This window comes from Acipenser ruthenus, chromosome 18 (assembly GCF_902713425.1).
Source record: "Acipenser ruthenus chromosome 18, fAciRut3.2 maternal haplotype, whole genome shotgun sequence".
In the NCBI taxonomy this organism is placed as follows: domain Eukaryota; kingdom Metazoa; phylum Chordata; class Actinopteri; order Acipenseriformes; family Acipenseridae; genus Acipenser; species Acipenser ruthenus.
The window spans coordinates 19437501-19451752 of NC_081206.1; the positions used below are offsets into that span (position 1 = coordinate 19437501).

At 35.3% G+C, this 14252-nt stretch overlaps 1 protein-coding gene across 1 annotated transcript in view; it reads left to right on the plus strand.

Annotated features, from left to right (window-relative positions):
- The first annotated feature begins 6757 nt into the window (after window positions 1–6757).
- The window catches only part of LOC117400535 (serine/threonine-protein kinase PAK 6-like), a 40756-nt gene continuing 33261 nt past the window's right edge, over window positions 6758–14252 (plus strand). Inside the window, exon 1 of the mRNA XM_058991433.1 lies at window positions 6758–6826. The gene's annotated coding sequence lies outside the window, so the exon portion shown is untranslated. The remainder of the gene's footprint in view (window positions 6827–14252) is intronic.

Sequence of the window (14252 nt, forward strand, 5' to 3'; positions counted from 1 at the left end):
CCTGTAAAACATCAATGAGATGCAAAATAAAACTGGTTATTGGAGCAGTGTAACACAGCCCAAAAACTGCACTGGCTCCAGCCGACCCTTTGTGAACCCTTATCTTATACTGTACTTAACTAGCATCGGCCAAGACCATTGAGTAACGATAATGGTCACTGACAATATTGGTAAATGATTAAAGTCTCCTTGTGTTTACACAAACTGTCAGTAATTGTTCTGGAGCAACCATAATACCTCTGGTGACTCATTTGCAAGACAAATTCAGCTTTGCTTACTGTAGGCCTTGTAATGGTCGTGTGCTTCTCACTACTGACATGAATATGGAGTTTCAGCAGAAATGTGTGGTGTGACCACGATCCACTGGTCAAATACTTTACCCTTCAGGGATTGCATGATCTGCTTGGTGATCTTTTTTATCTGTATGTGAGACAATCCGTGCTGGGTAAGCTTACAGTTTTTTTTTTTTTAAATGTTGTTGAATATTAGCCTTTTTAGGTAAGGAGTTACTTTACTTTTTACTTAACAGCCTGGAATATGTAATCGATGTAATTCATCAAACTAAAGGAGCCCATACTGTGAATTATGTGGGCTTTGTTTTTGTCATTGCAGTTTAGTTTATATATAATAAACCACATTTATAGGTTTCTTAGCAATAGCCAGCCATATTGTTTTTACAACAAATTACACCAAAGTACATTGCATTAACAGCTTGGTTACTTTTGTGCTGTCTGTTTTCTTTTGTAGTAATATCAATACATCCACATGTACTTTTTTATTATTTATTTATTCAAAGTCTGCAAGTAGCCAAGCTGCCAGCAAATCGTTGTGTATGTTCATAAACCTGTTTACACACTGGTTTCTTTTGAAATGTTTATTTTATTATAGTTTTTTTCATTTTTTGAAGTAGTGCTTTATATGTGGTAAGTTAGAAAATAAACCCTTTTATGTTTAATTGTTCACTTAAATATGGCGGCTTGGCTGTGCAGATGTTTGATATGACGTGCTTGAATAAAACTTTTGAGGTGTATCCAATAGTTTGTCTTTCATTTTAATATTGATGATGTATAAAATGTACCGTGATAATGACTGCCGTCAGCAGTTCTAGTGTTAAAGTAGTCCATAAATGTTCATTTTGTGTGTGTGTGTTTTGTATGGCCTTTCTGTTGGAGATTACGTGAGATTAAGTCAGAAGAACTGGATCTTGACTGCTGAAATCTCGTGAGCCACAAGCTCGATTCCTGCTCAGGTTTACATGGGTTTTTATTGTGAGAAAAGCCACTGACCCTGCCCTTAAAGTCATACTGCCAAAAGGACACCCTTTTGCTGTTTCACGATGTATTCGCATGACAACATCACACAGTCATGACTGTAGAGTCGATTTTCACGTGCATGTAAACCCAGCCAATGAGAACTATGTGACACGAGAAGGGACGGCTAATCTTAAACAGAGACTCTTATTGATTTGTACTGCAGATTTAATTGTTCCATGCAAGAATTAATTGTATTTTAATAAAGATACAGCATTTAACAGTAGGCTCGGTTATGGGTAAATTATTGGATTACTATAATCCAAAAATATTCTGCAGATCTTTTGATTTATTGTAAAATGGGTATTGCATTGTGCTGTGCATTTTGTAATACATATAAGAAGGCTGGCTGTTTATTTGCTTTTTAACCGTCAATGGAATAGATAGATTAACTACTTTGAGATTTCAAATCTTTTTACATTAAATTGTTCTTTCATACATTTATCGTTAAAGGGGTGCAAAGAGAAACACCAATACATTATAAAATGAATAAAGAGTTTAGTTTTTCCAAGCCCCAAAATCAAATATCTGAATTTGTTTCTAGTTTGGGTGAAATTGTACTTTCTGAAAACTTGACCAAAATTACCATTATCAGTCAAAAACGGAGAAAAAATGTATATGTTTGCAATAAATTCAGTTTTTATGTGCATTTAAAGCTTCCATGTCATTCCAAACAGTTCAATTCTACACAAAGTAGTAATGTTTAAATTCTTCAACAATTTAGCTCCCTCTGTTTTATACTTTTATTAGAAAGCAGAATATGTGGTTTGTTTACTTTCTCCAAATACAGCCTCAACAATTTGATCCTTGAAATGTATTTTTGTTTACGACTGTAAGTCGCCCTGGATAAGGACGTCTGCTAAGAAATAAATAAATAAATAATAACACAGACAGACTGACAACCCCATATAGCCACAGATTATGGTACTCTCAATAACTGGATAAGCGGTTCTCCATATATATGGAAACATGTGAAGTGTGATATGTACGACTGGATTTCATCCCCAGTGTGGGACAATTCAAGGTCATTTCAGGAAGATACAGGAAAACCTATAGAACTGATATTTCTTAACATAAAACATATTATATACTTATTAGGTGCAGTTTGTACTGCACATTTAAAACTAAGTTAAGCATGTCAACATTTAATTTAATTTTATGTTTAAATGTAGGTTTAAGGATAGGTTACAATGTATTAACCTTTCCAGTATGAATAATTAAAAACATTTCTTCAGCTGTAACAATTGAAGCACTCCATGAAACAATATCTTTGTACTTGTGTCAAAATCAAAAGACTGCATCAGCATTATTACTAATTGTAGCCTAAGGGTAAATCATTTTATCTCCATTTGTCCAACACTTGTTTTACCTTGTTGTAATAATAATAATAATAATAATAATAATAATTAACATAGTTGTGTCTGGGGTTGAATCATCAACTATAGCTCTATCTTGTAAAAATTAATGTAGATTATAGATTTTAAGTAATACATACATGATTTTTTTCTGCAGCTTTATATCGGCATCTATACTGTAGATCTATAAAAGAGAGACTGTGCTTCTGGGTACCTTGTACTTCCTGTGCTATAACAGGACTGTCCAGCTTACAGCTCTTGAGAGACATAAATTACTTCTTCAAAAGACGTCTCTTGATTTAGTCTCCAAAGTATCCCATTTTACAAAAACATTCGACAGCTGTAGGCTGCTTGGTATGATTTACAAAACCTGTCAAGTTAGAATAAAGGGACTGGCTTAACTATATGATATCTACAAAAGGGGCCAACTTAAAAAAAGATATCTCAACGTATTCTAACTTGGCTGTTTTTGTTAATGTGACATGTATTTGGAAAGATATAGCTTCAATATGGTAAGCATTTATGTGAAATATTTGAAATGCATATAAACATCTGTTATAGAACTTGGAAATATGTAGTACAATGTGCATTGTATTCACCAGAAACCAGCAAAGGTTTTACATTTTTAGGTTGCCAAGATGTTGTAAAACTGAACAATTGAATGGCAAGAGCTACTGCAAGTTTCCATATTGCCCCTGTGTGTCAGGACTTGCTCAGTAGAAAGCATTGTCTTATCTAGGGCTTGATATCGCAAGGTCTTTACTCTGGAAACAAACATTTCAGAAAGAGACAAGAGTTACATTTGAACAACATTGCAGCTGACTTTCTGTTTTGTTGCACTAATAAATTATAACTGCACAATACATAACAATAACATTTTTTACTTTAGTTATAGCTATGTAAAGTTTATGTATCCCTCACTCATATTCAGTTTTATAGTTCTACAGTTTTCCATTCCACACACGTATCCATAGTTCACTCGTCTGTGTGCTCTGTGGTGGTCAGAAACCTGTGTATTTTACATTTAGGAAACAAAAGTAACAAACATGGGGAACTTCACTTCTAACCTGCATTATAAGTCAAGGCCCCATTGAACCTTTTAACAGCAACTACACTCAATCTCAAAGACAAAGCATTCTACACATTTAAACCACAACAGGTGCTATATAAACAGTACATTCAATTATATATATATATATTTTTTAATTTAGATTGAATGACTTACGATATGTTTCAAAGTGTTTGGTGTCTACCTCTAATTAAGTTGAGAGTGCACTTTCTCTTGCACTCTTTGTATGTCTGACACAGCACAGAGTGCCTGGGAAATACACCCTCAGTTTGACTAGAGGTAGCCACTGAACACTTAAACATACAGTACAACACAGATAGTGTAGTCTGAATGCAGTAATTGTGGTTCAATTGCTTTTTGTTTTGTTGTCAAAAGTTAAACAGAGCTCCATTGGTAAAGAATTTTTAGTTTTAGGTGTTGTCTGAAAATTATATTTTTACCTTTCCTCTGCTCTTTTGTGATGTCTACTCTGTGAATAAAGTTTATTTTCAGGTCTGCTTAGTGCATTTAAGTTCCTCCTGAACAAACTTTATTCGCTGTACCAATATTGAAATTACAAAACACAGTAGTAGTAGTGTTAAAGTTTTGGGGTACACCGATCTTTGGAAACTCACTTTTTTAAAATTGAAATAAGCTATGTAATTTTATTTGTAAACAGTTAATTTATAAGGGAGTTCATCTCCACAGAGAAGTGTATATGTACTCCGGGAGCATCAAGACTGGAAGGGTTATTAGAGAGCAATTCATAAAAGCAGATGGCACTTGCTTGCGAGAAGGAGCCAAACTTTTAGTCCCAAGAACAGATGCTGGATATCTCCAACAGCCTGCAAATCACATGCCTGGCCCTCGATGTGAACATTTAAACCACCAAGTGTGCTTAAAAAAAATACACAGTAGAGATGGAAGGCCGTTTAAATGGGTCAGTGGCTTTAATCTTGTCAGCATTAGGCCTGCTACAGTGTATGCAGGCTGCTACAATATCTACTGTAGTGCAAAAAGTTTGAGCCCCAGCTCCAAGGATTGTAGCTCATTGGCACAGAGCATGAGTGGCTGAGTTGGGGACAACATGTTGTAGGTCTTCCTGTGTTTGTTTTTAATAGATTTACTAATAGATTTTTTATTCTTTTGGCTTTGGATTTTAATTTTTTTTTGTAAGGACCACTGAAATAAACTGTGTGCTCTGTTTATTCTATTCCTTTAAAGACACTTTGTACAACACTGAGACTAAGTACAGCTTGATATGTAATGCAATTGTGTAACATCAGTATCATGCCACCGCAATGCAATGCAATCCCAGCTACATTCACCTGATTAATAACAATAGCCAGCTACCCCTCAACCCAGACATCAAAAGAGAGGATTATTAGTAACTATTAGTACTCTGGGTGTGTGAGTAATGTGAAGTAGCTGCTAAAAGTGATACACAGTAAAACACATTGTAAAAAAGATCACTTCACAATGAAGGCCTTTTTAGAGTCCTGGTTTTCTCCTATTAACTGCAGAGTTAACATTAAGGCCACCCCTGTATTCAGTATAACGGCCTCCATCTGCAGTTCCAAATGCAGCCAACATCTGTTAAATTACCTAAGACCAAACTGCTGTAATCTTTTTTTGTTTGTTTGTTTGTTTTTTTTTGTTTTTACAAACCATAGGAAAACATGGCTGCAACATCATGTAACTGGTCTGAACATTTTATTTTTTTTATTTAAAAAAAAACAATACCTGAAACCTGACTTAAACAGAAAATACAAATAAAATAAATTATATTAAAGGACCAGCTTGTGAACCAGCTAGTGAGGTTTTGCTTTATGTTAAAATGACAGGTAATGAAGGACAGAACCCCGGACACTCCCTGGGAAACTCACCTTGTGTTGGGTACACAGACTAGACTAATTCTGTCATCTAGGAAATACATTAGACACCTTTGTGTACATGATGGTGTCCACAGATAAGTAAATAGTAATAGTAATAAAAACACAGTCTGTGCTAATGGCGCTAAATGGTTAAACGTATGGTATCCAAGACTTGATAATATCACACCCTTCGGTTGGGCTTTTAGTTCTTGCCCTTACTTCCTGTGAAGGTCACATGCCCTTGCAAACCATATTTACCCTAGACCATTAGAGTAAATCTGACCTACAACACAGGACATGGTTAGGGTAACATGAATCAACAGCTTCCTGTAATCTACTGGCTTGTATTTAAAACAAAATCATCACATATCTGCATTAAAATTAATTCTGTATACATCAATTAGAGGGGGTCCTTCTAGAACAGGGTGGTAAGGTAAACATTGTGTTTTGTTTTCACTGTCAATTATTTTGTTGTTGAAGTTATCATTTCTGTTGTAAAAGAGTCCAACAATATATATATATATATATATATATATATATATATATATATATATATATATATATATATATATATATATATATTACTTTAATTAGATTTTTCAAGTATAATACTATAGATAGAGGCTTACTTATACCTTACTACTTCCTGTGCTGTAGGTCAGCCAAGCAAGAAAAGTGCATTATCAGTAGACTTCCTTCCACTTGAGGGAACTTCAGCACCCCCAGTATATAATTACACACACTCCTACATAATAGTAGAAGTGTATGTGTGTATGCTTTTTATTGTTCAGATAACAAGACAAGAAGTTTACTGCATAAGCAATTACTTTAACTTACTCCTCAGACTTCACCGGGGGCCCCAGGTGTCATTTGCTAACATTTACTTTCAGTTCATTTACCAGAATAACCTTACAAGAAGGGCTCTGGTGAAGCAGCCCCCTGTTTAACTGTAATGACCTGTCAGGTGTACCTAACGCTTTATTAAAAGTAAAAGTATGTTGTATTCTGGAGCAGCCTCTTTAAGATAATCTCTAAGATAATAAGTATGAAGTTTGCAATCGTGCTAAATGAGTCATTTCCAACAAAGGATCTTTGAGCTGCGTGGATGAGCCTGAGGGAAGAGAGCATTAGTTTTTTTCAGGCAAGTAGGAGCCTGCAGTGAGAGGCGGTGTGAGGCAGCTTGCAACATTTATGCACTCACAACGAGTCCCTGCAGAGACGAACTCCACAGACAGAAAGGTAAGGGGCCTGCTTTAATCATTAAATTCAACTGCTCTACTTCCTCTCGTTATCATTGGGAGCAAGTTATTAAGAGATACTTAGAAACCACAGTATAAAAACAAAGCTACAGATGATTTGACTACAGGTGAATTGAAACAGAAACAGATGCAAGGTGCAACTTTTTTCCCCCTTCTTATAACTACTTTGACTTCATCTTTCATCTCTGGTGCTATTGGGCTAATTCAGCTGTTTGGTTTTTATGCTGTGAAAGCTCACTGTTAGATGCATGAAGGATCTAACATAAGTGGTTTGCAAGAGCAGAAATGTGGGATGATCATTATGTTTACAGAGCTCTTGTGTTTTTCTGTCTTCATGCTGAAATGCCAAGGATTCTTCAGGGGCTGTTTTCATGCTCAAGGCATGTTTGTATCTGAGTTTCACTCAGCAGGGTCTCTGTAAAAATGTACAGGTTGCCTGAAAAGTTTGAATACTGTAAAACGAAGATCACAGGGATATGTGCTGGTGTACATTATATTCTCAGCTCTGTAAAGCTGTCCAACCTGTAACATACAGCATATAACATCTTAGCAGTGCTGGTTGATGGTAGGATGTTTAAGACTTGTCTATTGTATCTGTACTTCAATAACAAGGACTACTAATGAAAGGCAAAGTTTTATATTTATAGAATTCGTTATTTCAGTATTTATAACCAGTATACTGTATGTCTAGGATAGTTTTGTGCAAAAGAGCGCTATTGCAGTCTAGGAAGGCAATTCCATTTTACAAGACAGACTAGTAGACTAGTCATGGATATACTCCATGGATATACAGTGCATCATGTTTTAATGACTTTCAGTCTACTTAATGCTATATTTCGACCACCAAAGAGAGTAAAATGGACTTAATAGGAAGTTTGTTCTATTGCCTTCAAATTGAAAGGGACTGAGAATGTGGTCTTCTTAATGGTGATCTGGTCTTTATATGGCATTTGTCCCAATGAATTTACTGTCTTTAATTTGTTCGGTAGCCATCTTTCACTTCTGTTTTCAGGTATAATTTTTTCCCATTTCAAAACTCTCTAACCTTTGAATGAAGTGTATGTTAAAATGTCATATTATGAATAGGTACCACTGTAATGATTCCAACCTTCCTCACCTCCCTCGTCAGTCTGACTCGATTGTAACTGTGTGCCTCCTGTTTACAAATGTAATTTAGTCATTAGTTTTACTTGCTGTTTGACCTTTTTTAAATCCCTTGTTTACAAATGTACTGAGTTATGAAAAATATAATCTCATTGACACTTGTTACAGAACAAATAAAACAGTGGACATGTCAAGAATGACCAGATTATAGATTGGTTTTGGTCAGGAATAGGTCAAAAATGTATCTGAATCTGTTCTCTAAAATACACACACACAGTAAACAACAGCTGCATATTAATTCATTATAAATCCCCTCCTGATAAAGTAAAACAGGAAATTATATTTTGTTAAGAATTTACATTTTATAAAATATAGATTTCAGTATGAAAAAATGGATTGTGTAGGTCATAGTTGATCGATTACACAAGAGGAATTTTGGCAAAATAAAAGATCAAATTCAAGATAGAGGTTTCATATTGGCGAGGGAGACAGTTGACTTTCTCTTTCTATGGTTCTGGAATTTTATAAAACAGTCAGCTATGTGCTGAATGGGACCCTTTGAGATGTCCCTTTGAGATCCAAACTGTACCGCATCCTGATATCACAAGATAACAGGATTTTGGAACCCTAATGAAAATGAATAGCAAACAGATTCCGCACATATCTCTTTTACAAGCATTAGTCACATTATCACTGGCTCTCCTTATGTTGTGTCAAAGTTCTTTTGGTTCTTCAGGATCTGTAGATTTGTCACATTAGAGCTCTGGACTCTTGACTGGAGGGTCGTGGGTTCAATCCCAGGTGGGGGACACTGCTGCTGTACCCTTGAGCAAGGTACTTTACCTAGATTGCTCCAGTAAAAACCCAACTGTATATATGGGTAATTGTATGTAAAAATAATGTGATATATTGTGACAATTGTAAGTCGCCCTGGATAAGGACGTCTGCTAAGAAATAAATAATAATAATAATAGTAAAATAAGTGATTTGGAAACAAACATTGAAATAAACAAACAAGAACCAAAAAATAAAAAATAAGCAAAAGTGGAGGGAGACCACAATTTTGCTAAGAAACAATACTCAAACAGGTTAATAAGGATTTTAGACACTGCTTATTAAGCAATCAATGTGAGCTTTATTCAGTATATACAGATGTTAACTGTGATAGAGTCCACTTATGTTGTATGGATTATATAACATACATTCCATGTTTATTAACATACATTTGACATACATGACATACATTAACATGTTTATGTTTCAAAGAACCATCTAATGCCAAAGTTGTATAAATACTGCTACATTTCTAAATTGAGCACATTGGCCAACCTCAAGGCGCAGGGGTTAATTCAGGTCCACCGGCAATTTTTTTCAGGCACCCCAGACCACTTGGGATTTGAAGTTTACTTAATTAATTAATTTATTTGTTTATTTTGATGCAAATGGTTCAAGTGAGGCCCACTATCACCACTTGCGCCCTCCATACCACATACATTTAAATTGGAGAAGTTTCCCATCAACCATTCAGAGAGAGGTTGCAATCGTACATGTCTGATATAAATGGAACGACGTTATGCTTTTTCTGGCCCACTAAGCAAATATCAAATTACAGTATGACCTTTGGTTTGGTAGGCCGTAATTATGAAGAATCTTAAATCTGGGGTTAATAAAAGGACTTGGTGTTCTGTGAGATATCAAGAATTACAAGAAGCCAAGGTTTCTAAAAAGTGCCCTTGTTATAGGTGTGCTTTAAAGATTATACTGTTGTTTAGGTTTTTAAAGAGTAAATAGCTTGAAATGCCTATTCTAAATTGCTGCCTCTCTCAGGTTACAGACAAGTGTCATATCATAGAACTTCTGGTCATAAAATAAAACAAGAAACAACAAGAAAAGCATCACGCAGTCAAGTGGAGCCAAAGCAAACCAGGTAGGGCACTGCATTCTGGGATCAGGTCCGAGTTCTCTAGGTAGCCATGGAAACAGAGAGAAAATACAACTGGTATTTAAGATTATAAGGGTGGATGATTGATTGAAAAAAATTAAATATCAATAGAAAAAAATAAAGATTGCATGAATTGGACAAGTACAGAAACAACAAAAATAGAAAGTTTCTGTCTGCATTACCTTAATAGAGACAACAATGAGTTGAGACACAGTTCACTAGACCATAAAAACAGAAGTGCCATTGCAGCTACACTTGAGTCTTAAGGGAAATGTCAGTTCTGCTTAATTTTAAGCGTTCATTAATTTAAAAATGAAATTCACTTTGACTAATGAGTCTGATATGGTATGCAATGTTCCTAAATTAAAGAACACTTTAAACTTTGACCTTTTAAAAAAGTGAAGAAAAATCACATGATTTTATATAAACATAGTATAAGTGAACAACACTACTCAAAGAGTAAGGCCCCAAACAGCGGAAATTGCCAGTAATTGTGAACCTGTTTGGGAGGTGAGGCCAAATACAATACAACTGTTTTAATCTTCATGTGAAATTGAACTGCTTTCTTTTTTATTATATCGGAAGTAAATTTGCATGTGTGCGTTAGGGTTACTCAACAAAGAAAGTAAATAAATAGGATTTCCATGACCTTTTTTTCTATTCTTCGGTAGACTGAAAAAGGCAATAGTTGACTTACTTTCCTACAGTTTTACCTTAGAATGCCGATGGGTTTTAAAGCCATGAGCCATAAGCAATCAAATTGAGTGGATTACAAAGAATAATCCACTCTGGGTTGTCCCCTGTATTATGTAGTCATTCTTTATTGAATTGTTATTCCTGATCCAATTTATTTCTAAGCATTGAAGGTAATACTTTTGATGAAAACTCAGTTGGTGTAAGTTAGCGATCTCCTAGTTCCACCACTAGGGGCTGCCTCCTGTTTTCTTTTTTTGTTGTAATGTCAGTTGAAGCCATCTATGAAAGTCATTGATATGTCCCACTTGTTTAGTTTGGAGTTTCTGACCTTCTAGGTATGGTAAATACAGCTTTATGGTTGGGTTTGGTAGCTTCACGCATGAAGCCTTTAGTTCTTGATATGTTGATATAACATGTACTTGCAATTAATTTTCTAAAAAAAAAGTAATAATAATTAAATATGTGCTTAAATATTTATTCTTACAATTGGCTTGTATGATTTTTAATTAAAACAAATATCTTTATTTTCTTCTGTTTGCTGGCTTTACAGCCATTACTGCCATGGATTATACTTCATAATCTGCTCTCCAGTTCTACTGTAACATTTCACATGCATTTAAAATTGATCCTAGGTCCATTTGGTCTACTCTGAGTTCAGTTTGGCTTTTCGTGACATATACCACTAGTACTGTAGTTTACAAATGCAAAATTGTATGTGAAGGACAGTCTTTGAGCTAATAGAGTTCCCACACATTCCTTATTTGAAGTTTCTTATTTGATGAAAAAGTCTAGTGTTATTGCTGCAGACACCAAAGTCAATTTGTGTAAGGACATGACTGATTGACTAACAAGGCACTCCTTTGAAAAGATTACTGTATGTGACGATTCATATTCAAAGGCATCTGATTAGAAACTGAGTGGCTGCGTTTTTCTGTTACTTTAACCAAGGAACGGGTGCTAGGTGGCATAGAAGGCTAACTCGCTGGCCTCTCTCATGCATTTCTCCTCTGGAGGGTGTGAATCCAGCTCAGGTCACGATGTGTGTATAATGGTCTCAGTCCAGCGCTATGTGCTGTCTACATGAAAATAAAAACACAACATCATTCACTAAAATAAAAAGCTATTAGTTAACAGATAAACTTATTGGGTAAAAGAGTTTTTATATCCTTTTCATACTATCTCATGTATTACCTGTTTTATACCCTACTGTGTTTTCTCCATCATTCTCTGTTGTTCTTTCTGCTTAGATCATTATTTACATATGATGCTGGATCTGCTGCTGAAAAGACTAAAAACTGAATTTCTTTAGTGCTGAGGTTTGAAAAATGACCTCTAGGGATGTGCAGCTGTAACTCCTGTCCCCTCTGTAACTGCAATTATGTAGGAAATCAAAGTTGGTCATATTTAAAATGTCTCAAAATTCAGCTTTTTAAGTCTTTTTGGAAACAGCTCCTGTGGTTGAAAAAGGACCTAACCAATAATGGCATAAACAGTAACAGCAATTGCAAATTACACAAACCACCCGTGACAGGATATTATACAGGTAAAGAAAATATGTATGCAAATATGTTATGAAGTATCCCCCCTTTAAGTTGTAACAATCTGTCAGCTAAGGAGCTTTGCTGAGGGAGTCTCCCTTTCACAGTCTTGTGATGTGTTTGTGAACTGAAGGATTACTGACGTTGGATCCTGTATCTTTAACTCTGAGATTTCTCAGCTCACAGATGTGATGTGTCAGCCTGCCCAGGTGTTCCTAAATTTAGATCCCCGAGAATGGCAGCCCCAGCTTTTAATTAGACAAGAGATAGTCTGATGTCTAAGAAGAAAGCCTCGAGAGACACGTGTCTGGTAATCGCTTGTGGAATCTTACTCTTCAGTGGAGTCTTTAGACAGGCCCTGAATTTAAATATACATAGCTATACACAATATATTATACACCTCAGAACTTTAATACTCCATAGATCAAATGGCCAGGTCCATTACTGAACGACATATGTGCTTGGGCTCAATGCTCTGCATAAGGTCAGCTTGCTCAGAAACAGCAAAGCCAGTAATTGTACTTACTTTCAGCAGTTTTAGTCTATTCTTAATGATACTGATATGTAATGAAAGCACTCTGGCCACTGCTGATGCAATAATTTACCTCAGGCAGTATGAAGCACCTCTTCTGTCAATAATCTCTCAATAATCTCATCAGTGAAAACAGAAATCCTGTACTGTAATGTACTGTAGCCTTCTGTTTAACTGTCAATTGCCTTCTTTGTTAATTGTACTATATTTTTATTGGACATTACTAACTAACTAAAACTTACCTGATTATTAACTTGACTAGTTTATTTTGTGCAATGTGTCCTTTTACATTGTTTTAGGTATGCTTCTAAATTACTGGTATAAGTTTAGGTTCCCCATGTGTAATTTCTTATTCTGTTCTACTTTATTGTTCATTATTGATGAAATACATTTTAAGGAGTTACTTTATTTAGCTTAGGTGGGATTTTAGGTGCCACTGTATGTTAGTTGGACATCATATCTAAAGCCATGATGGTGTTTTCCACCTTAGATGTAGTGTTTCATATGGCTTTTATATTCCCAAATGGAATGACTTTGGGCTAAGGGTTAGTTGTGTGATATAAAAAAAGTGATATATTTCAGTATGTGACATGTAACACAAGTGAATGATTGACTGCTGCCTCCTTAGTTCTCATGAGATGGTGTAATTGAGTTATCCCAGTAAGCAAACATTTTAAATAAATACACATTGGACATGCCCACTGGCTGTTGCAATATTAAGTACTGTACTAAGCAAACAAGTGGGATCTATCATACATGGCTTCAACTGACATTTAGAACTAAAAAAACAGGAGGAATCAAAATATAAGTATTACTGGTAGTTTATAGTACAATGCATTATGAATAGGTCCCAGCATAGACTCCCAATATGGGGAACGAAGACGACTAAACCTGCAGAAGCGGAACTGAATTCCACGTCGGGTTCATGTCTGAAATAAGGAATATGTTGGCAGTGAAGTGTGAAGAGCTCCAGTTGTTAACAGGCAGTTACCGATTAACCCTTAAGATGCATTGTCACAAATAGTGTCTGAGCACATGTTTTCTGCACATTGAGGCAGAATGTCCTGAAAAAGATACTTTGAAACATGCAAATATAACTCGGAACATTCATATTGCAGCATACAGTAACACCATTGCTTACTGCTTATTTAATTGTTTACTTGCTTACCTTCTTTAAGGCTTATGTGCTATGTAGTGAAATGCATTGGGCCAGGTGTACTTTATTGAAATTTTATTGGAGAAAAAATTAACTTCCCTTAAATACAGTTTTAGTTGGTAGCTTGACATGGAATTGTACTTGTTTTTTATGGTCTGTGCAATCATTCTAAGTGGTTCTGGGTTAGTATTGCTTCAATATTAAGTCATCAAGGTTTTACAAAGTATGCCTTTACTTGGCTTTGAGCTTGTTTTCAACTATTCTCGAGAATCCAAAGTACCAGGACTGAGCAATATGACCTGTCATCTGAAAGGTCACATTTTAACATGATTTGAATGGAATGAGAAAGTGTTCTAGTCAAAGCAGTTGGCTTAATAACTTACTTTGAGCTTGTCTGGAAAAAGACAAATTAGAGATGAATGACAATAACTCAATAAT